General features: G+C 42.8%; 1 long non-coding RNA gene across 2 annotated transcripts in view; it reads right to left on the bottom strand.

Annotated features, from left to right (window-relative positions):
• The window catches only part of LOC128075163 (uncharacterized), a 58,205-nt gene extending 38,828 nt beyond the window's left edge, over positions 1 to 19,377 (bottom strand). For both annotated transcript variants that reach the window (XR_008203676.1, XR_008203675.1), the window contains exons 1-5: positions 19,012 to 19,377; positions 16,549 to 16,743; positions 15,794 to 15,847; positions 11,554 to 11,792; positions 252 to 6,627 (exon numbers count right to left, since the gene is read on the bottom strand). This is a non-coding gene — a long non-coding RNA (uncharacterized LOC128075163). The remainder of the gene's footprint in view (positions 1 to 251; positions 6,628 to 11,553; positions 11,793 to 15,793; positions 15,848 to 16,548; positions 16,744 to 19,011) is intronic.
• Positions 19,378 to 22,696: the final 3,319 nt, after the last annotated feature.

The raw sequence follows: 22,696 nt of genomic DNA on the forward strand, positions 1-22,696 counted from the left end.
ATAGATGTTTTAAACAAGAAATTGAAATAATGCAAGTAGTGGAATAGAGAAGAAAACAGAATGATTGAGAGACAAAAATAAGCACTTTCACAACCTGAATAACCTTTTACTAGGAGAGGTGGTAAGGAAGGCTCAGTGATCCTTGCCCTCTGGCTTTTGTTTTAGGCAGGTGGAGTGGGGAGGGGGGACCACATCTCCTGAGCTCCCATCTCCTCCCTCTTGCTCCTTCCAGGGAACAAGATCCAACATACCTCCATGCTGAGGGTGTCTCTTATCACTCAGGACCTGGACTTTAACTTGCTCCTCTCTTCTATTCCTCCTGTCACTTATTTTATCACTTCAGCCTTTGTCATGTTTCAGCTCATGCAGATTCCACAGAAGTCCTTCCTTTACCTTCTTGCCTTCCATATTCCCTCCCCCATAGCATCCGCGCTAAGTGCAACCACTGTAGGCAGTGCAGGAAGCACGGAACAGAATGGAGCTGAGTAAATGAGGAGGAGAACACGGAGGGGTGAGATATGGGGTGGGGGGTGCTGGAAAGTGTTCAAGGGGAAATGCTTGCATGACTCACATAACTGAAGAGAAAACAAGGCATATGAGCAACATAAACCCTCCACTGGAAACGAAGATGGGAAAAACCTTTAAATCATAATAAAAACTCAATTCAAACAAGCAGTAAAAAATAAGAAAGAACTAGCAATGACTCATCAGGTAAGATACATTGTTTGCTCTAATTTCTACCAGACACAAGATAAACCCACTGGCCAGGAATGACCAGCATAAGAGAGTTCCATGACCTATATAAAACACTTAAGACAAGGAGAAGAAGAAGAAGCCTGGCCTCTATCAGCTGTATCCATCTGCTTATTGCTCCTGGTTGCCTCTACAGTAGTTCCTTGGTTACTACAGCCTTTAGGGTGACATGACAACATTGTAATCGAGGCCCAGATTTGGGAAATATAATGAAGGCAAAAAAAAGTGCATTAGAAACCAAAGTTCTAAGTATTATTATTTTTAGAAATCATCTTACAAACATCCTATGGCTTGTTTTGTGCTTTTTGGCTACCGTTGCCTAGCGTCCAGGAAAAGTCAAGTCCTTTTTCGGTTCTTTGGAACATTTTCCCCACGTTTCTTTTTATTAAAGAAAATAAACATTAGACAAAAGCAGACTTTATTGTAACTATAAATAATTCAATGCAGATGGATTCATGGAAAATACCAGCAGGCAGATTTTCAGAGAGAAAAAAGAGGAATGCTCTAAGGTTAGATGGTGAAGAAAACAGAAAGGGTGAAGAGTCAAGAAACCACAAGTTGTCTTGAAAAGAATAGATACAAATAAGACAGTAACAAGTGATGGGTAAACAAAAATAAAGGTAACTTGGAAAGGCAACAGAATACGTTTGAAAAGTTCAGGTTTTTTAGTTATAAACATGGTTGTTTCCTAGTGCCACGGAAAAGAAGCCATTTACTGTTGGTCTAGGAAGAGATCCTTTTCATAATATCACACAGTGATTTGTTATCTCTCTCATCTTCCCTTCTTACTCTTTAGGAAACAATTGGCTGTTACTTATAACGTCAAGATGATTACTGAATATCTATGTTCATGATGATTCTCACATCTAATACTTGCTTCATGTGACAACCCAGACTCAGGTGTGTGGCCAACTTTCTTTAGCAGCACACAGGAGTGCATTGCTCTGTTACAACCTTCTTCACAAGATCCTGTGGGCTCAGAATCCCAAGTGGTTTAAACAGATGGGTGATGGTACACCGACAGGTACCTGGGAAATAAGCTCTGTCAGTTGATAAAACTGTTCAGTATTCTGCCTCATCCTGGAAAAATGCCCTTTGCATTGCTTTCTCTCGAACCAATGGACAGTGGCCATTATTTTTCTAAGCTGCTAGAGCTCTTTAAAATACAGATAAAATACTGAGGAATTAATGGGAAGCTTGGAAATCCAAAGTCTACTTTCCACCCCGGAATCAGCCCATTAAGCAGCATAAATCTAGTTGTGCTACAGTCCAGGTGGAAGAATCTAAAAACAATTCTGAAGGGTATCAAAATGCTTTGAGACACTAATGGAAGATAATGCCCAGATACAGTGCATCTGGTTCCATTCGTACACCTATCATCCAATACCTTTGTTCATATACGTGTTTATCCATACCCATCCAACACCTTCATCCAATACCTACTCATATATTTCACATAGAGTCCTCAAACCATTTAGTTTTTCTCTCTCCACCGCTTATTCATCTGAATAAACATCAGCACACAGCCATTGAAGTCAGAAGGTTCAGAAACACACTCAGGAACTCTGAAAACGTGGAGAAGTGAACTGATGGCAGAGAAAAACAAACAGAAAAGTCCTGTTTTTCTGTTCAATAGCTAGGAGGAGTTGGTGAGGAAACGGGTGGTAGAAAGGAAGAAGGACATTCATAGAAGTGGAACAGCTTTGCTTGATTGCTAGAAAACTTTTCAAAACCACTGATTTTGCTGATGTTGCTCAAGAGAAATGCAGTGGCTCCTTTAGGTATAAGTTCTAAAGGGCAAAGGTGAATAAAAACCTGTTAGGGACTAAGCTGGAATCACTGAAAACAGCACAATTCCAAAAAAACCCCAAACCAATGGATTATGGGAATACTTCTATGCACCATGTGAGACACACAGAGCTTGTTTGTGCAGACACTCTTTGGAAAGGGATTGTATTTTTGTGATGCATTTTGGCTTCTTCTGTGTTTGTTGTTTTGTGGTTTTTTTTTCAAAACCAAGTGGCAATGGATGCTGAAGCGGAAGGCAGAGGAGCTTTAGAACAGGTCTGTGAAGACAGCTGGGTCTGTCTCTTCTTCTCAAGGTTGCTTTTGGGAAAAGCGCTGCAGTAGCAAGCTATCTTCTGCAAACACAAGGCATCAGGAGAGACAGAAAGAAAGGTTTGCAGGAAAGAGAACCACCCAGCTAGGGTGAAGAAAAGGCTTACTCTGGGCCTGTAAACATTTGAGAAACAAAAGTAGAAGCACAGGGAGAAATCATCTTGTCATTCTCTGCTTTGCTACACGCTGAGGGAACAGCACATTGTTCTCCAGCTGAACAATGCCCCATTCCCACCAAGTGAGATTTTCTCTCAATGGGAAAAGAATGTGAGCTTTACTTTGCTTTATTATCAACTCTGTGCATGTGGAGATAACTGCACAGGCTGGTCGGTCTCTGAAAAGCAAAGATGCATTTTGATCAAAATTGGATTACTGGGCATTTCATTTCTCCTTAAGAATGGTTGTGAACTGATTTCTCATTTACTCAATATGCAAAAAAAATTAACAAAATAAGAACTGTCAAGACTGAATAATGATGTTGAAAAGAAAAATAAAGCCCCCAAAATTCCTGAAAAATAATTGGAATGAAGCAGCTCCAAGTCAGATTAGTCTTAAATCTTCTTATGATGAAGGTTCTTGCAACCAAAGGCAAGTTATTTCATTAGGCTGGTTCTGCATTTTTAATACCCAGTCTATCAATTTAATATAATATTTTTTGGTTATCAGGAGCAGCTTTTTATTGCTATATATTAACAATATTGCAATAGGTTTAGGAGCAAGAGTCCACAATCAAGGCAATCACAGAATTAAGTGCTTAGTCAAGTCCCAGTCAAACTGCGGTCAGATGGGTTAAAGGGAGATGGACAGAGCTGCCAATCCCAAAATACAATCCAGCCTTCAGTCCATCCTGCAGCCAAAGGAATAGCACTCTGTTGACTTTAGCAGACTCTGCAATGGAAAATATTTCTGTCCAAAACAAAATTGGCCTGTAATCCGGGTAAGCTATTCAGGGCAAACAGTGGCAAATTTAGCCCTTTCTCCTGTTTGTAAATCGTCCATGTACGGACTTTGTTTCTTTTAGTAGCTTTGCATGTATTCTTCTGACAAATACTATATATAGAAAAATTTCAGCAGACTAGCAACATTGATTATGCCTTGTACTATCTGTGATAGATCAAGGTGATCACTGGTCCTCTAGGTTATGATGCGATTTAGCCACAGAGTCAATATGCAAAAATATCAGTCTAAGACATACTGTATCAGATCTTCATGAATTTTAAAGCGCACGTCTGAAGCTCTTCCTCAATCTGTTTACCAAATCAGTATGGCTGCTCCCAAATTAAAGTGCTGTGCCCCATAAGCAAGAAGATCAAAGTTATGAGCCATCATAATCTTGCCTGTGCTAGTAAATAATAGCAGATTCAGCTGCAAAATAAAAGCAGCTTTGGGAGCTATATTATTAACATTTCCAAAAGTTTTCCTAATGATATCAACCTTTAGTTCAGGTTGCCCAGAGCAGTTGTGGGTGCCCCATCCTGTTCAAGGCCAGATTGGATGGGGCCCTGGGCAGTCTGGTCTGGTGGGGGACAACCAGCCCACGGCAGGGGTTGGAACTGAGGGAGCTTTAAGGTCCCTTCCAACCAAAGACATTCATGATTCTGATTCTCAAAGTAGCCCAGAATGCCTGGCTGTAGATCCTGAGCTGAGCAAAGTGGCCTAGACTAACATAGATGCAACAGAGATGTCCTCTTTATTTTGAAATGTTTTATATGCGTTTTGAAGGATTCTTAGTGATAATAAGGTTATAATAACTGAAAGAGAAATGTCTACACACATGCCAAACACCAGAGAGATCCTATATGTTTGCGTCAAATATGGAGGCAAATTCAATTCAAAGACTGGGAGGCTCAGCCTGATGTCACTGAAATCTTCAATGATATTTGCTAACCTGGGCTTTATTTATTTAAAAATTACAACTTAGTGACTTACAGGTTTCATTTCTCTAAGGGAAAACACCTGTGCAGATGACTGAAGGATATCCACATACTCATTAATACATTCAAGCAAAGGAAAAGTTGATCTATAATCACAAATAAACTATTACCTCTGAGATATCTGATTCTCAAGTATGTCAGGGAAAGGAAAGCCCTGCATGGGTCACATTGACTTCTCATCTCAACGTTTACTTACGTTTCTCCTCAGGAAGAAAACTTTTCTTGCTGATGTACCACTCTCTTGTAATAAAAAAAAAAGAAAACAATCCCCTTCTGCCGACATTCCCTTCTGAGTCTGAGAACCTCTATTGTCTTTTCTCTGGTAATAAATGATAATAATTAAAGGCAAATACACAATAATTAGTCACACTAGGTTTATCCATCTGGCATACCTGTATCTCATCACTGTGTCTTTGAAACAGATGACAAGCACCATATTGCACAACATCCTGCTAATGGGTCTAAGCAGGGGAAAAGAAGGTAAAAGGGTTACCACAAAAAGAGGAAAAAAAAGAGAGAAAGTGAAAGAAAAAAAAAAAAAAGGTCAGCAACAGGGAATGAGAACATTATAGACATTATACAGCAATGAAAAAATAGCCATGGCTGACTGTCAAGTTGCAAACCACTTACTGGCAGACGTGCTTTCAAGCGGGGTTAGGAAAACATGGAAGTATGTCTCACTCTGCTTAAACTACCTCCTGCTTAAAATACCTTTACCTGACGTACCTAGTGTTGAAATGAGGAACATTTCCTGGAATATTTTAGCTGGCTATGCAGATGTAATAAGGAAAATGAGATACTTTAAGATCTTTGCTGGGACACCTGAAAGGTCTGGGTTTCGTTCAGAGGATTGTGTTATGGACCAAGTAATCAGCTATTTTGGTCCCTCTTCACTGAAGGCTGATTGATGCACACCAGGAGTCCCTCCTCATCCCTATCAGGGCAGCAGAGCAAAATTAATATAGCAAAGAATTTTTCAACAAATATTTACTCCTTTAAAAAAATGATCAGACAAGGCTGGCATTTGATTTCTGGGAACTTCTGAGAAGCAGATTTACTTGTATAAATAATCACAGAGAGCCAATTTCAGTCACATGTATTCAGATTTCGATTAAACCTTCACAAGTGCTTCACCTCTCAAACAAGCACGAGAAACTTGCATGCACTGAGGGCTGATTGCTGGTAATGACTTTCTGGTTGCAGTGCAGCCATGCCCAAGACAACTGTCATGGAGTTGGCCAAGCTACGTTACCTAGCTACACACACAAAAAAAAACCCATAAAAGCAAACAAAGGCGGTTCCTGGCCTAAGCATTTACAATCTAGATATAAGACAAGCATCAAGTCATTTTGTGCTTCCCTAGATTTAGCCTGTCTGTCTGAGGCTTGCATAGCTGCAAGCTATCAGTTGGCAGAATAGCCAATCATATATCATGAGGTAAAACAAAAAATAAGTAGACCATTGGTAATTTATACCCATTACTCACCAAGGCTTCAAGGCAAAATCACGCTCTGGAAACATCAGGCTGCTCTGTTACCCTTGTTATGGGAGGGTTTACATCTGGCTAGGATTTAGGAAACATTTCAACAGATTCTGTAGGTGTTATTGAGCCCAAAGTCATCCCAAGCAATAACATATCTGATGGGACTGCTAGCTGCTAGCTGTCCTTCATTGGGCATTCTGGTCTCAGGAAGACAATACTGTGGCGAACAAAGGCTGAACCTTACCTGTGTTTGTCTGTGCTCAAGCTTTCAGGGTTTGGTAAAAATACTCAGGCAAATTTGTTTTCGTGCAGCAATTCCAGTACAATAGGAGCTCAGATCTAATGAAAGAAATTAGAAGAATTAAAGAAAGGAATGGAAAATGTGATGTACTCCTAGCACCCTACATCTGACCATACTGACAAGAGGAATGCATCGCAAACTCTTTAGAAGGATGGGTTTTTCTCCTCATATATCTAGCATTTACCTTACATGTGGTTTTCCAGCCCAGAAGCAACTCATCTCAACCTGGGTAAACTCATTGGTGTGCATCACACCCAGTATGCTGCAATGCTCTGGCATTACTCTGCAAATGAGTTGCATCTCCCCCGGCCTAGTAAGCACAATGAGACTTTGGGACAGGGAGTGAAAACAGAGCAAAAGGCTCGAGTTTGTTATTAATTCTTCCTAAGCAAATTAACTGGGAGCAGCTTTTCAACATACTTCCTGTGCATATTTTCTATACAAAGAGAGCTTCTCTTGTTTGTTTCTCTCTTCCTCTGGACAGTCCCTTGTGATGATTTTCACAGCTCTTATGGAAACAGCTCATTGTTCTGCAGCAACTTAATTAAAGTGTACTTCCATGCAAAATTAGGCTATTGTATTTATTTAAACTTCATGGTAATTGCTGTACAAGGGCTGTGTCTACATCCGACACCACACACCCACATCTCTCCCCCACCCCACCCCACCCCACCTCACCACTCCCAAAGGAAATGGCTCATCCTGCCCTGGTGGAACTCCTCATTGACTCAAGTGATGCATTTGAACTTTAACCTCTGGACAGCAATATTTGCTTGCCATGCCAGCACCTTTATGGATGAAGGGTATGCGTGAGTAGCTCTGAAGAAAGAAATGTGTTGCTTGTGGTTTTCTTCTCTGGAGCTTAAGCTAATTCCATTTTGAATATGGTATTTCACACTTTCTTTACTAGGTCCCTTGGCCTTTCCTAGGCTGGTTTTCTTTGTGACCAAGTACTCTAGTACCATAGGAAAGCTATTTTCTTAAAATCTTTCAAAGTTCATGAGCTCCACCTACATCATCTACAATGTTAAATGTACAATTTCAAAGAAAACACAGTTGTCACGTATCACTTTATGTTCAAACATTATCCAAGTAAAGGGTAAAATAAAGCTCTGTAATTTAGTTTCTCTCCTTTTCTTTGGGGGATGGAGGGGTGAGAAAAGGTGGAGATCACTGCAAGTTGTTTGCAGAACATTTCCACGCAGAAATATGCTGATTTTCAAAGAGCTGTTAGTAAATTCAAACCAGCATCAGATTTCACTGACTCCACTATGGCTGAATATGTCTAAGCAGAGTTGCGGTGAGGAATAAAAATAAAATAAATGTAATTAAAGCGTCCAAGTGATCTGGTGTCAAGGTGATTGGCATGCATTATTTTGTCCACAGAGAATGAGCTCCTCAAGAGAGTTTTGCTGGAGCTGCACCAGCAGACGGGAGCTCTGCCCCTCTCCAAGATCATAACGAATGCTCAAATTTGAGTGAAGAGAGCCCAGTCACACCACGGGAAGAGGAAAGCTGAGGTTTCTGGCTCATCATTGTCAGGATGAAATTGCACTTTCTGTCATGCTCTAACATCTTGTTTAAATCAGTGTTGTTGCAATGCACTTGCGTAGAGGGGTTTCATATTTAACCTAATTTTTCAGATTTGCTGATTAATATACCAGTGTCCAGCAGTTCATAAATCGGTTGTCTAAACACAGACAATAATCCAAGGCCTGTTCAGAAATTATCTCGTCTGTTTTCTGCCAGGCTTCTATTTATGCAGTTGATAACCTCCACTTTCTTTCCATCTAAACTGATTATTTTCTTTCATGCTGTCCCACAGGGCTGTATGCTTGTGAAACTCTGAACTGGCTCTCTCTTCTAAATCGTCATCAGGAGCGAATTACTATTGCAACATCATATCACTATCGCTCAGATTTGCTTTGATTTATCTGCAGGCTGATCCCAATAGCCCAGCTCTGCTTTCCTGCTGAGTGGGTATGTTAATGCAGCTATTGTCCCAAATCTTGTGGTAGGCTGACCATAGCCAAACTCTTTCTTTGCAGTTTGCCTGTTTGGTTGATGGACTCCATCCTGACAACGAGGGCTGTGTCCACCACTTGGAAGAAGATAGGAGAAACCCTTCAAAAAGCAGAAACACGGTAATTCATCGCCTCTGAGAAAGCTTGAGCGTAATCCTTTGGACACAGAGAACAGCTTCAGCTGGAGATTTTATATCCATTGACAACTTCTTTAGTGCTAACTCTGACTATTCCTCTTCTCTGCATAACTGACTGATCACTGTATAAATGTCACTGAAGTTTCATGACTCTGAGATAGATCTTCCAGCAAAATTAATATCCTTGACACTGGAATATCTGCTTTGGCATTCCTTGTCCTCTTTCATTTTTTGTTGCAACCACAACCAGAGTACTGATTGTACAACAAAAGGATGTTTCCAACCCCAGGAAGACTCCAAAGAAGTTTGGTGTTCAAAAGTGCATATAGAGGCTCTAGATGGGGTTTGAGAACAGCCTGCTGCAGGTGTTAGATATGCAACTCAAAGGAAGTGCATTCCTGTCTAGGACCTCTCACCTTGGGGTAACACAGGGTTTAGTAAATACGTAGAAAAAAAAAATTAGAAAAATGGGTAATCTGTTTTTGTTGTTGCTGTTTTGGTGTCCACCCTCTCATTGGACTAGGCTCAGTTTCTAGGTAGAAAGGAATTTGGAGGATTGTCTGTGTCGCTTCAGTTTCACTCATTTTCACTCAGGGCTGTAACCTCAACTGTCTGCAGTCTGCTCTTGCATGTTCCTTCTTGTGCTGGTCTAGGAAATTAGGAGATGAGCTCAGCATCTCAAATAAGCTCCCAGTTTCACCTGCAATCCTTCCTGAGCACAGTGCCTTGGGCCCCCACTCTATGTTGGACTGCTTCATTAGTGCAATCCCTTCTCTCCTCAATGAAGGGCTGTTTTACTGAGCTTATTTGTACACACCAAAGGTTCTGTGCGGAAAGGCAGAGACGACAGCTTCCTTTGATGCAAACCTAGTAATACGAGTGCACTTGCTGGCATAATACACCTGCACTACAGCAGGAAATGCAAGTGAGGTGATATTTGATCTTCTGCATTCTTACGATGCTCTTTTTCACATGGTTGATATGGCTAACACCAGGCAGTGCTGTATCAAGGCCTGACCCCAAAGGAAGCATTTGGCAGCTTTATAAACCAGCCAACGTCATCCTTTAACCCTTGCAAAATGCATGGGGGCCACACCTTACGAGGCCTAAGGAGAAGAAAGAAGAAAAGCAAAAATCTCAGCCACGACAGGAACAGGGAGAAACTTCAGCTCTGTTATCACTCCCCTTCATCTGCTCAAACTCCTCACTGCAGGGGTTGTCATGGTGATGCAGGTTTGACCTCTCACTTTTTACTCTTCCAGGAGCTAAAAAGGTAAAAATGAGCCATTCTGTCTCGAATGAAAATCAGCCTCCCTCTGTCAAAAGACGCTGAATCGCTTTTTTCCCCCTTTGTCAAACCTGAATGTTTCCATAGGTGACATGGAAATAAATAACTGGTGCTGAGCATCATTGGTGGATTCGGCAGGATGCAGCCATGGGAGAAGGCTGAAGAGCGGCAAGAGCGGTCCATACCCAAGTTTCCCATTAGTCACAAAGCTCCATTGTCCCAAATTTCTCCTCCATCTCTGTGGTCAGGTCCTCACTCAGCCAGCTAAGCGTGGGGTTTGTGTTTCTGACAGCTCTAGGGCAGAAAAATCAAACTATTGATTGAACTGTGTAGCGGCCTCATAAGGCATTATTAGCAGCCTGCTGTAAGTGAGACTAGAAAGGGTAAAATCGTTTCTTTTTATTAATATCCTTGAGTCAGGCTTCAGCAAAACCCAAGGTTTGGCCAGGTTGGTAGCTAAGTGATGGCACCATCTCCCTGTCTCTGCATGAAGCTGGTAATGCACACATAGGGGTTTATGTCTGTACGAGGGGGTGGCTTATTTACTGGGATAGAGCCCCAGTCTGAACTGTGAGCCAAAGTAATCTCCTTCTGTCGATTACTTTTGAATCTAAGTCCTCTGCTTTGATAACCAAATCCTTCCCTGCTTTCTCGTTCCCTCCTCCAGTCTCTCCTCTCACCAGTGCCAGGGTAGCATGACATGTGAAAGCAGCATGACTTCAAATCAAATATTCAGGTTAACGATGAGCTGGCCTTGAATGAAACCTTTGAAGAACTCTGATGCAGACTCCTCGATGCTTTGCATGGCTCCATCAAATCTCTCTCTACCAAAAAGACTCCCTCAGTTCTGGCTTAAGTGAAAGCTACTGAATTTATTTGACTGAAGAGAAAAAAAACTAAAGCATATACATAAAAAAATATATATACACACGTGAATATATATATTGACTGTGTGCATATTTATATATGCCTTATATATATAAAGCATCAGCCTTAAAAACCTGCTAAACTGCAATTGAATTCTGGAGTCATCTGAAGTTCAAACGTTTCTCACGGTTTTGGTATTAAAGTTCCTGATGACCAGCATTGCTGGACCATGTACTGCTGTATAGGTCCTCACAGCACCAAGCAGAAGTCCAGCTCATCTCCAAACACTGTTATCCTCAGATTATCTCTCTGGCAATTCTTTATCTACATTCTCATTTCTACCTTTGTCTCTCTCTCCAAATGAGCTTTTGTTCAGTGAAGTAGATTCCACATTTTAGTGAAACAACTCAATTCAGCCACGGTCTGGTGGCCCTTCTCCCAGCACCAACCCCACAGACACACACAGTAACCCGCAGTTACACTCCAGTGCATGAGACACGTCCCTCAAAGGATGGGGGCTTGAAGACCTCTGATGTTTCACAAGAGTGAGGATATAACTGCCTACCTTTTGCATCAGCCACCATCTCAATCAGTAACTTCTAATCTGTTTGAAAACTGAGGAATATGGGTAACACCACCATAACCTACCTTACTCCTTGGCATCACCTCTCACGTGTGTAGTTCTTCCCTTCCTTATCACATTCTTGTGATAGTTCTCAAGCTGCTCCCTCCTCCACTTCCTTCTTTCTGGTTTTGGGAACCAAAACTTCCTTTAACTCCAGCAGTGACCGTCGCTCCAAAAGTCACTGTGACCACACTGTTCATCCAGCAGAGTCATGGGACACTACAGATTGCTTCTGGCTCTCAGCTAGAAAGTTGCCGATGTCCTAAGTTATGAAGACAGATGGTATAAGTGCCAACACTTCAAGAGCATCTCACAGTAGGGCATTCCACAGGTTAATTATACCTGAGAAACTTCTTCTTTTACAACATTAGATCCCAGTGAGCCTGGTTTGCCTCTATAAAAGATGGTTTTCATATTACGTGCAATCCATTTCCCCAGCACAGATAGGCATTGTCTATGATTACGCTTTACAGGCAAAAAAAACCCCCATATTATCTCAGACATACCCTTTTGTCTTAATTTCAGCTATACCAGAAGCAAATCCAGCTCTATTTACACTTATTTCAGGGATCGGGAGTGAGAGGGATTGAAGAATACAGTGCCCTAATCCCATTGTTTTCATATCATAATGCTCTGAAAAAAAAAAAGAAAAAGATAGTTGAGGGATGTTAGGAAGGTTCCAACTTCTCTATATTTACAATCCTAGGTTCAGCCCTGAAATGCAAATTATGAAGAACTTCCCCTCTACCACCCCTTTCTCTCTCTCGCTCTCTTATCCTACATTTTCTGCAGCCTGAAAGATGTAAGTCATTAGATAAATGACTGCCAGTGGAGCGCTAGAGCTGTAATGTAAACTACAACGACTAAATTCATATGAAAAAAAATAATACATCCCCCAGAGAAAAGTTCTGCTTTTCACATTTAAATGTACTAGTTATCAGCTATTCCTGCTCACAGGGCATTAAAATACATTCTGCTTCCTAAGTCCTGATGCAGCTCTAACTGGACTCCAGCTCGGAGCTAAAATAGCACATATTTCACAAAGTGGCGTAATGTAAAACTGTCGTCTAAACATCTCTCTTCTCTCTAGGTCTCTCTCTAGGGCTTTCTCCACAGAATCCTGCTTCTTCTTTACAGTGCCGTCATTTATGTCTTTGTTTATTAGTGGAACGAACTTGTCAGTAATTGTCTTCCCACCAGCTCCCACCCCAGCTCCCTCTATGCTCCTCTGCCCAGCTGGGGTCAGCAACAATGGGAAACACTCCTGCCAAAGATGCTTCAACATTGGCCCTACAGCATGCTGTGGGGTGAGGAGGCCGCTCCCAGAGATTCCCGAGCCCAGAGGTCCCTGCTGGAGCCATAAACAGAAATAGCACTGATGGGAGTGAAGGGGACTTGGCAAGGAGGTCACCGTGCAGCCTAGATGCACACACATGGACCCAGCCCAAGGGCTGGAGGAGGTGTATGGTGGGGCTCGCAGGACAGATGGGACGACCTTCCCACCTCACCATTCTAACTCACTGCTTTAACCCACGTGCTCCCTGGACGCAGCCTGCAATCCCTCTGTCCTTCCTCTCCTCCCAGGGATTCGCCTCACGGACGGCTCGCTGCGGGTTCCAAAGGGGCTGACAGCATGGTAGCTGTCTGTCCGTGGCAAATGCGAGATAATTTAAAGGACTTTAATCCTTTTTCTTTGCCAGTCTGCCTGATGAGTTCGTGCAGGGTGGTTCGTACACAGTAAATTCACACCGTAATTTACTGTGTACTAATTTCTCCAAGCTTTTAATTTCACAGTGTCTCAGTTTCCTCATCTGTAAAAGAGAGATAATAAATACTTTCCTTTCTGGCAGGAGTGCTCAAGATCCTTCAGCAGTAAACATAAAAGCAACCATTTTAAAATAGTTACTTACAGAAACTTAATTTTCATTGTAAGCACTTATTTGTGCCTGATCTCTTACTACAGCAGCATGACGCCAGCAAGGAGAAGCAAATCAAATATAAGAAGTAAATAAGCCTGCTAATAATGCAGTGCTGACCATCACAGCTTTTACGTGCAACTGCTATTGCAAACATTTGAAAGCTTTCTGCTTCCACCCACCTGTGATTCCATTCAAAGCAAACGCCCCTAAAACGATGCATTTGCAATAAAGACACACGGGAGTGTTTTCTTTTCAAAAGAACAACGTGTCAGGAAGGCCTAAACCTTGTATTCCTTGGGTTTTGTTTTGAAGGAGTGCTGCATGATCAGACCCAGAAAACAGTGTGGTTTTTATTTCGGATTTTTCTAGACTGCTGTAGCCCAAGGGTCCGTGCTATAAACTGGAGGAGAGCAGATTTTAAGAGGAACATGGTAAGGGCTGTTTCTGATTGGAATGTTTGCTTAAAAGTTTTCCTGTACAGGAACTTTTCCAAACTGGTCCCAGTTTCAGCCCTGGCCAGATTTGCCTTATAGGCTCAGCTCCTGAGATCTGCCTTTATTCTTTCTGCTACAGCTGAGACAACAAGAAAAGAAAGTTTGCCTTTAAAAATTGTTCTTCACACTGAAATTATGAGTGCCAAATTAAAACCTAAATACTTCTGAGGTCAGAAAGCCAACAGAAAATCAGGAACTTCCCTCATTAATACCCACATACTGGAAATTCTGATTAACATATGAAACAGAACCCTCTGAAACATATATATACGAATTAAGACTTTTTCCTCGACTGCTGAACAAAACTTTTAGATCTCTCCTTCTCCATTAACAAAGCAGTTCAAACCGAGTTCCCTCCTTTTTAATTCTGCAGGTATTCCTAAGCGATCTGCACGCAGGCAGGCAGAGAACGGTTAATTTCCATCCTCCGTTGCCTCCTTGGGAGTTTCACCCCGCGGTGTAATTCCGCTTCGTTCTTTCCCGTGGAGCTCAACTGCCCTCCGCTGGATGCGAGAGGCAAACGCACGCCTTCGTTTTACCGACAAAAAGAAAGTACGAACCCGGGGCGTAATTCGGTTATCCGGTCGCTTCTCCTGCCTGTCCCCATCACAGAAAGTCCCCGGGGTTGGCATGGTTGGAGTGAATCGTTTTGAAAATATATGGCTGCCAGGAAAATCACTTTCACTCCATCCCCAAATGGCTGTTGAGATTCTTGTTCGGGCAATAACTTCTAAACAGAATATCTCCTTCTAGAACTGCAGAGTTCGACAGACAGGAGAAAAACTATTGGGAGGAGGCACAATTAGGGGGCTTGGTTTAATTCATCTTATTGCAAAGTTAGGGACTTGAGAGCACGGGCTCTTGCACTCAGGAGTCTCCTTTAATGTGCTTCTGTAAAGGCTAATTTCTGCAAAGCTCAGAAATAAATAAAATGAAACCTCTAAGTGTTGACTGCAATAGCACTAGCAGCAGCAGCAAGCTGGCTGGCTCCAGCAAAAGCTCTTGTCCATCTGCCCGACATTTCGATGCCTCAGCTGACTTGAATTAGGAGAGAATAACTTGGAAGGGTTTTCAATCCATCCAGCCCCAAGTTAAGGAGCCCTCTGGAGCAACGATTTCCATCACATAAGCTGCACAGGGGGCTCCTGGTTGTGCTCCTGATGGCTTCATTAGAAGCACAGTGGTGGATCAGTGCAATACCAAAAAACAGCCCGAAAAAGGGGAGAGTTGCCCCTGACCTCCTTTTGCAAGGCACAGAAATAGTCGGGTGCAAAGGGGGAAAAGAAAAAGAAAATCAGCTGAGAGCACTTCACCATTCCCTGTACCTAACATTATGGTGCCTTCTCCCCTCAAGCATGCACGCCTCCCATGCACCACATGTTGCAGTGAACTTTTGCTCCTCAGAAAATGGGACAACACATTTTCCCGTGCAGGCGGATGAGGACGTTTGCATCCATTTCCTGCAGCTTGGAGCTGAAGGCTGCCATTTTCTGATCAGGTTTAACATTGTTGGTGCCTTGAGATTTCTCTTTTTTGCTGCTGTTGAGGCCCTGTGCTGCATTGTCTGGTTGAGTCTGCCCATCACACATAAGGAAATTGAGTAGAACCCTGACCCTCTGCCTTCTTTGCTGTAGGAGTCTGCTTTGTGCTTTCCTGCATTTCTGCAAACCCTGCAGTCTATGCGTAGATGCAATCCTACCAAGGTGGAGATTTAGTTTGCCTAACTGCAGGATCTGACCTTCGGAAGAGCATTCTAAGTCCCTGCAGTTCTGATTTGGAGCTTAAGCTTTGGCCTGGAATAACAAGGACTGTGAAGGAAGCAATAGGTTACGAGCTGGGTGAAACCATACCTGCTTCTTGCCAGAAGAGCTAACAGGATTCAAGCAACTTCTATTTTCGTTTCCCTTTACAGAAAGAAATAAAGATATTCAAACTTCCCATACGAGCTGCAATAATGAAAATAATGTGCACATTAATTTGTACGGGGGTCAGTGAGTCTCCCCAGCTCAACGATTTTCAAACAGAGTGCGTAGTAAGCCCATAAAGCATTTATTTTTCATAATTTATGAAGCATTACATATTGTGAGTCCACAATGCCAGCTGACGTAATATGCAATAAATTTGAAATAACAAAACATTTCTCATGTTTTTTTCCTCCTGATGTGACAACGTGGGACATAAATTTTAAAGAAAGTTGCCGGAGAAGACAAAGGCAAGGCACAAGAAAAGTATGCTCTGAAATCAGTGAGTGCTTCTATTCCACCAATCAGTTAATGAGCCGTTCCCCCGCTCATGGCTGCAGCGTTCATCTTTTTGAAGCCAGAGCAATTGGATGCCAGGGAGAGATGCAGCCCTGATCTGAGAGCACAGCCAGAGCCATCCTGCCCTGCCCTGGGAAAACCCAACCCAGCACCTACAGCAAAGGGGTGAAAAAGGCAATGTTGTGCAAAGCTCCTTTTCTTCCATAGCAATTATCATCCCCTTATTTCTGTGGAGAGCAGCGGTGCTCTTTGCTCTTTTAAGGATAACTTTCCCGTGGTAATTTTCAGGAGTATATAATTGTGAGACCATAACAGAAAGCACTAAGCAAAACAACCAAACTCACCTATATGTGGCTATGAAAGCAAGCTGATCAAGTCTCATGTTAGAGAAGATGTACTGCAAGGCTGAACTCTGAAACTCTCAGTAAACTCAAGTTACTTCCACCATGCAGCAAGAGTGCAGCATTCAGCACTGTTGGGTTTTGTTTGCTCTTGTTTTGTTCAAAGCTGCACCAAACCAATGTCTGCTTGGAAAAATGCTGCAAAGCAAGAAAGAGGAAACTATGGAATCACACAGTCATTAAGGTTGGAAAAAACCTCGAAGATCATCCAGTCCAATCATCAACCTATTAACAGTATTGCCCTCTAAACCACAGAACTTACATGGATGCATGATGCAGAGCAGGAGTGAAGGGCAGAACAGAGTAACAGAAAAGCGTCTTTCCCTGGGGTCTGTACTCCAACTTTCCTTATAAACAAACATGGAAATACTTACAGATCACAGAAAGAATGCATTGCAATTAAAAAATGATCTGTCTTTTTAATTTCAGTGTCAGCCTTCAAAGGTTTTGATTAAACTTTACGCCAGAAACCTAAAAGGGAATGAAAAAAAACCACACCTCTATATGAACAGTTCTCATCAGAAAAGATGTGAAGCTTAGCATCTTGGAAGCCGGTTTCCTAGGGCAGACAGCAAGCTATGTGAGCAGGGACATCTACTGGCAGAAGAGCCAGAGCTGGCCCTGCCCTGAGCAGAGTGAGAGAACTTTGCATGAAAAATCATCTGTCTCAGTGACAGCAGTGGGTTTTGCCTAATCCAGTAAGAGGAACACACAGGGGAAAGGGAGCAAAGGAGACTGGCCTGTGCCCAGGGTGAAATTAAGTTTCCCATCCCAGGCTGAGGTAATGGAGGAGGATGCTGGGTGCAGTCCGAACCATCCCATTTCTAACCTGTTTCTGCTCTCCCACAGAATTCTCCCCATGCACAGAGGCAGTGAGCGTGGACACAGCCCTCCACCAGGGAGGTCTGGCCATTCCTCCCCTTCCCCAGCAGCAGATACTCCAGGCAAGCAGCCGAAATGTTGTCAGAAGTGAAAGGCTCCTTTGCCTCCTCTCTGCCCTCTAATAAAACCACAGGCGACAAGACATATTTAATCCCTACTGGAAAGATATGTACACTGAACTGATTAGACAGAGCAGGCACCAGCCTGACCCCAACATTTGAAACACTGTCTACCGTTCTCCAGACAGGACGAGGATCACAAGGAGGGCAGGCTGAGTGTGAGAAGCTACTTAGAAGTGTTTGTTTTTCTCATCTCCAAATCAAGACAAATTTCTCAACTCCTTGTAGGAGTCCTGGTTCTCTAACTCATAAATGGAAAGAAGTGAGTGTCTTTTTTTGTTTTGTTTTTTTTTCCCCTTCCTGTGTCTTCTCTCTCCCCATACTGCTTTCTGCCTTCAGGGTATCTGTTCTATACTTCCAAAAAAATCCATCTGGTTATTTTACTGTAACACACTTACCAGAACTGTAAAATCATAGGGGAAAAAAAAAAAAAAACAACCCCAAAACCATTTGAAAAGGACCTCTGGGGGTTTCTAGGCCAACCTCCGCTTGAGGCAGTATTAACATCAACACTAGATCAGTTTGGAGACGGTCTTGTGTAGATGATCCCTGAAAGTCACCAGGGAGAGAAATCCCACCCCTTCCCTGAATGACATGTCCTACTTCTGTGCTGCACTCTAGGTGAAGAAGTTTAGTTCTAGTTTTAAACATGAACCAGTAAAATACTTCTTAGTTGTGCATAGTACAGCACCAGCCTTGGAGGAATGGTCTGAGATTTTCTTTATTTTTCTGTACTCCTGTCTGACTGCACGTGCTGGACACGAAGGCTCAGGCAGGACAGGCATTGTCCCACAGATAAATCTTCAGTGCATTTTAATGAAGAGATCCTTCAAGGCTCCCTTCAGAAGCAGATTTGGTACTTGAATTTCTACACAAAAACATTAAAAAAAAAAAAAAAATCAGTACCTTCTTAAAGTCAGTTCTAACTTTACATGACATGTATGCTACCTAAGTTAAAAACAGCTGATCTAGTAAAGCAGGCTAGAAGCCTTCTCCCCTGAGTAGTGACTGGCAGGGCTTCCAAATAATTAATTTGAAAACAGAAAGGGAACAGAGCAGCAGTGCTCAAGTTCAGTTTGTAACTGGATTTCAAAATCGTGCATTGGATGACCTGCATTGGAGCTTCAGTTCAACCCATGTTTTTCTCCAGTACCTTCCCAAAGAAAGTCCAGAATTGGGCTTAATCTGGTCTAGCTATCACATCCCCACCAAGCAGTGGGGGAGTTAAAAGGCCGACAGGGTTGGACAGATCAAGCAGGAGTGCTAGGATGGAAGGGAACACAACGAAGTTTTGATGGATACATTGGCAATGAGATATAGTCCCAAGATGGGATTCGTATAAATACCTCAGATATATGATAAACCCAAGTCCTATTTCAGGGTCATCAGTCCCAAATATACTCACCCTCCCTTTGATTACACAGGGGTGTAAGCAGATGCGTTGTTCCAGGCTCTTCCCAAAGGCAGTTGCTGAAATCCAGGCAAGTGATTCTTCAGAAGTAAACCATTCTGAAGCCTTTCACCCAGCTGACATTATGGTGATCAGAAAATGATACATAAGAGTATATTTCTTCACAGTTCTGGGCTTCATTTAAAATATTTCACCTGCTTGCCTTTCTTCCTTCTTTTTTTTTTTTTTTTTTTTTTTTCCCCAGTCATTACACAAAATCTGAAAGATAAAAGAGGAAATTCATTTTGTTACTTTAAATACTTATCTCAAGCTCTCAGTTTGACTACGTCAAATGCATGCAGCATGCTAAAAATGCACAAGGGAAAGAGTCCCAAGTATATAGTTAAGGGATTGTAAGAAGAAAAAATAGAAAACAACAACAGCAGATCATAGAAGAAGCAGTGTCTGAAAAATGAGAAACAACAAAAAAAGCAGAGAGCTATAGCATGGTAGAAGAAAAAATAAATATACCACATAATTTATTGCAGGGAGAGTTCTGAAGAAAATGTCTTGTGAAATAAATACAATGCTCATGAGGACAAGAGATCTCATTCATATCCAATCTGTCTTGTGTAAAGAACTAGGCAATAATGTTCAAGTAAGTGAGTCACTGCAAGATCTCCCAGTTCGGCTGAAGATTGCTCAATAGAAATAATAACAAGCCACAGAAAAAAGACAGTGTAAGTACAGGTGGGAAAGGGATACAAACTCAGAGCAATAAGCACATACAAAATACCGAGAGATTGCAGTACAAAGTAAAGGCATGATATGTGTCCTTCTCTATCTTACAGACTGCTTTTCTTTCTGTGCTTCTTTGTGACGGTGAAGATCTGCTGCCATGCTCAGGCTGACAGCCCCCCCGTGCTTGTGCTCGAGACGGCACAAACATAGACAAGCTGGATAGAGGGTGACTTATTTTTGGATCTGAGGTCGGGGCCATCTCTGTGAAGGGACATTGGCTTCCCTCACAGTTAGCCATCAGGATTCAACATCCGATACCTTTTGGTGCCACCAGAAACCTGTTGGTGGAGGAGCAGAGTTGCTGATGCCAAGCTCTCTTCAGGTGGTGGTGGCTCAAGCGTTTAGCTAAAGGATATTTACTGTGCAGCATCTGCACCTAAATAACTCAGAGGATAGCATTTAGTGTGTGCCATGTGACATTTTGGTATGAAACAGGGCCACTATTACAGTCACAGAATCACTAAGGTTGGAAAAGACCCCTAAGATCCTGTAGTCCAACAGCCAACCCACCCCCACCATGCCCACTGACCACATCCCTCAGGGCCAAATCCCCACGGCTCTTCAACATCTCCAGGGACAGTGACTTCACCACCTCCCTGGGCAGCTGTGCCACTGCATCACTGCTCCTGAGAAAAAATTCTTCCTAATATCCAACCTGAACCACCCCTGGTGCAATTTAAGGCCATTAGCTCTTGTCTATCGTGTGCAGAGCGCTGTAGCCACGTTGGCAGAGCTCCCCACCCAGCAAGCAGATGGACCTGGGAGCTAGGGCCTGATTCAGCCTGCCTACACCCGCAGAATGTGTCTGGGCACCTTGTGCAGTCAGAGAACAAAGCATCCTCAAGTGAGTGATGCATCACCCTCTAAAATCTGAATCTTGTGAGAAACACTCAGGTTCGTTTCCTCGCAAAATTCAGCAAAGCCTGTTTTTTACTTTTTCATTAACTGCTTCTGGTCGGTACTTCAAAAATGTTTGAGGAATGAAAAATGAGGAGGAATTGAGTATCTTTGCTGCAAAGCAGCTCTGGCCATGGGCTCGGAGCTTTGGAAGGGGCAAGGTGGGAAAGGAGAGGGGATTAACAGGACAGCAGCAGGATCTGCTGATTGAATAGAGTTTTCCAGCCCAGGATTACAAGTCTACAGCATGAATCCCCTTCTGTATGCTGTTTTTAGCTGCTGCAAATGTTTTCATAGCCAGGCTGAAATGCAGTAGGAAGACTGTTTTGTCTGCTCTTGCTTCCTCCTCTTCCTCTGTTGCTGGAGCCGAGGCAGCAAGCAGCCAGCAACAGAAGTAATGCAAAAAGCAGCTGTGGGGAGAAGGCAGGAAGGATGCAGGGAATGGGATGGAGTGGACAGGGACAGGGCATTGTCCTCCAGCCATCCGACACCTGCAGTGAAACCATACCTTCCACCCCTGGCAAAAAGCTGAAGGACACATCCCAGCTTGGGCTGCTGGGTGGTCCAGCACTCCCAGGAGTGCTTCAAGAGAAAAAATGCTATCAGCTCACAATGGGAAAGCATCCTCTTATCCACACAGCTCACCATTTTCAATTTTAAGTTAGAGTTTTGACTAGTTTCATTTTAATTTTTTTTTTTCAGGGGACGAGGGTGGGGAGATAATTTTGTAGAGGATAATATGTATCTGAAATGAGACAGATCACTGCTAGAGCCAAGAGCATGTTATGATGTCAGAACTGCGAGGAGGACATTGCATGCATTTTAAAGAATGAGAAACAGAAAACAGCAACAGCACCTTGGTGTCTTGACCAAGGTTGGAGCATGAGTCAGCCATGGAGGCAGGCAGGGAGCAATGCTGGTGCCTGGAATACCACTAACTGCAAAAAATCCTGGAGTGAAAAACCACATTAGTGTTCCTTCTTGATGAACAACATTTGTTGAAGCTGTTCAAACTGCTACTATGGAAATTTTTGCCATGCACAGTGGATGATACATAACAGGCAATGGAAACATTGCCCGCAGGTGTGGCAGTGTCTGTTTTAATTGCAGGGATGCTCTTCATGGGGCTCCCACGGCCAGCTGAAGGAGTCAGCTTGCGGCTGTGATTGCTCAGTAGCACGGGATGCTGTGGCCAGAGTACAACAAATAAATGTGGGGATGGCAATTAAACAGACACACCAGTGTCCCTGAAACACTTGTAGGAAGGAAATGTGTTTGCAGCTGTGCATCAGCACACACCATACTACCTAAGTTTTGGATTTTGCAAATGCAGTTAACGTGACTTTTTCAATTCAAAGTGCTGTAAAGATCTTGTAGCCTGTTCTTCAATCATCGCATGTTTCCCTGCCAGAGGATACATCCACCACTAAGATCAACCAGTCCAATTGTCAACCCACCTCCACCATGCCCACTGACCACGTACCTCAGTGCCAAACCCCCATATTCCTTGAACACCTCCAGGGACAGTGACCCCACCACCTCTCTGTGCAGCCTGTGCCATTGCATCACCTCTCTTTCTGAGAAGTTTCTCCTAATAACCAACCTGAAAAATATATATAAATATATATTTAAAAAATTCAGAGGTAGAGTTTTATATGCTTGTATATTTAACACACTTCCTGATATGCCTCTGAAATAAATCCAGTAACAACAATCATTTCCATCTTGGCAGTGAGTAAACTGAGGCAGAGAGCCCTGGTGTGCCCTAGGGCAAGCACTGGAGCTGAGCATCATGACCCAGCTCCCTTCACACACTGTGCTATTTAAGGACATAACTACCACATCAGTAATGTCAAGAAGACTTTAAGTGACTGAGAGACTGCTTTAAGTGCCCAGCTTGCAGGTTACATCTCACCTGTGGGAATTTGAAGGCTATATGGACATTTGATTTCATGAAAAGCGATCTGAAATGCTGCTTTAAAGCCTTTTGCATTTGATGGTT

The sequence above is a fragment of the Tympanuchus pallidicinctus genome, unplaced genomic scaffold (assembly GCF_026119805.1).
Source record: "Tympanuchus pallidicinctus isolate F22 unplaced genomic scaffold, pur_lepc_1.0 scaffold12, whole genome shotgun sequence".
Taxonomy (NCBI): domain Eukaryota; kingdom Metazoa; phylum Chordata; class Aves; order Galliformes; family Phasianidae; genus Tympanuchus; species Tympanuchus pallidicinctus.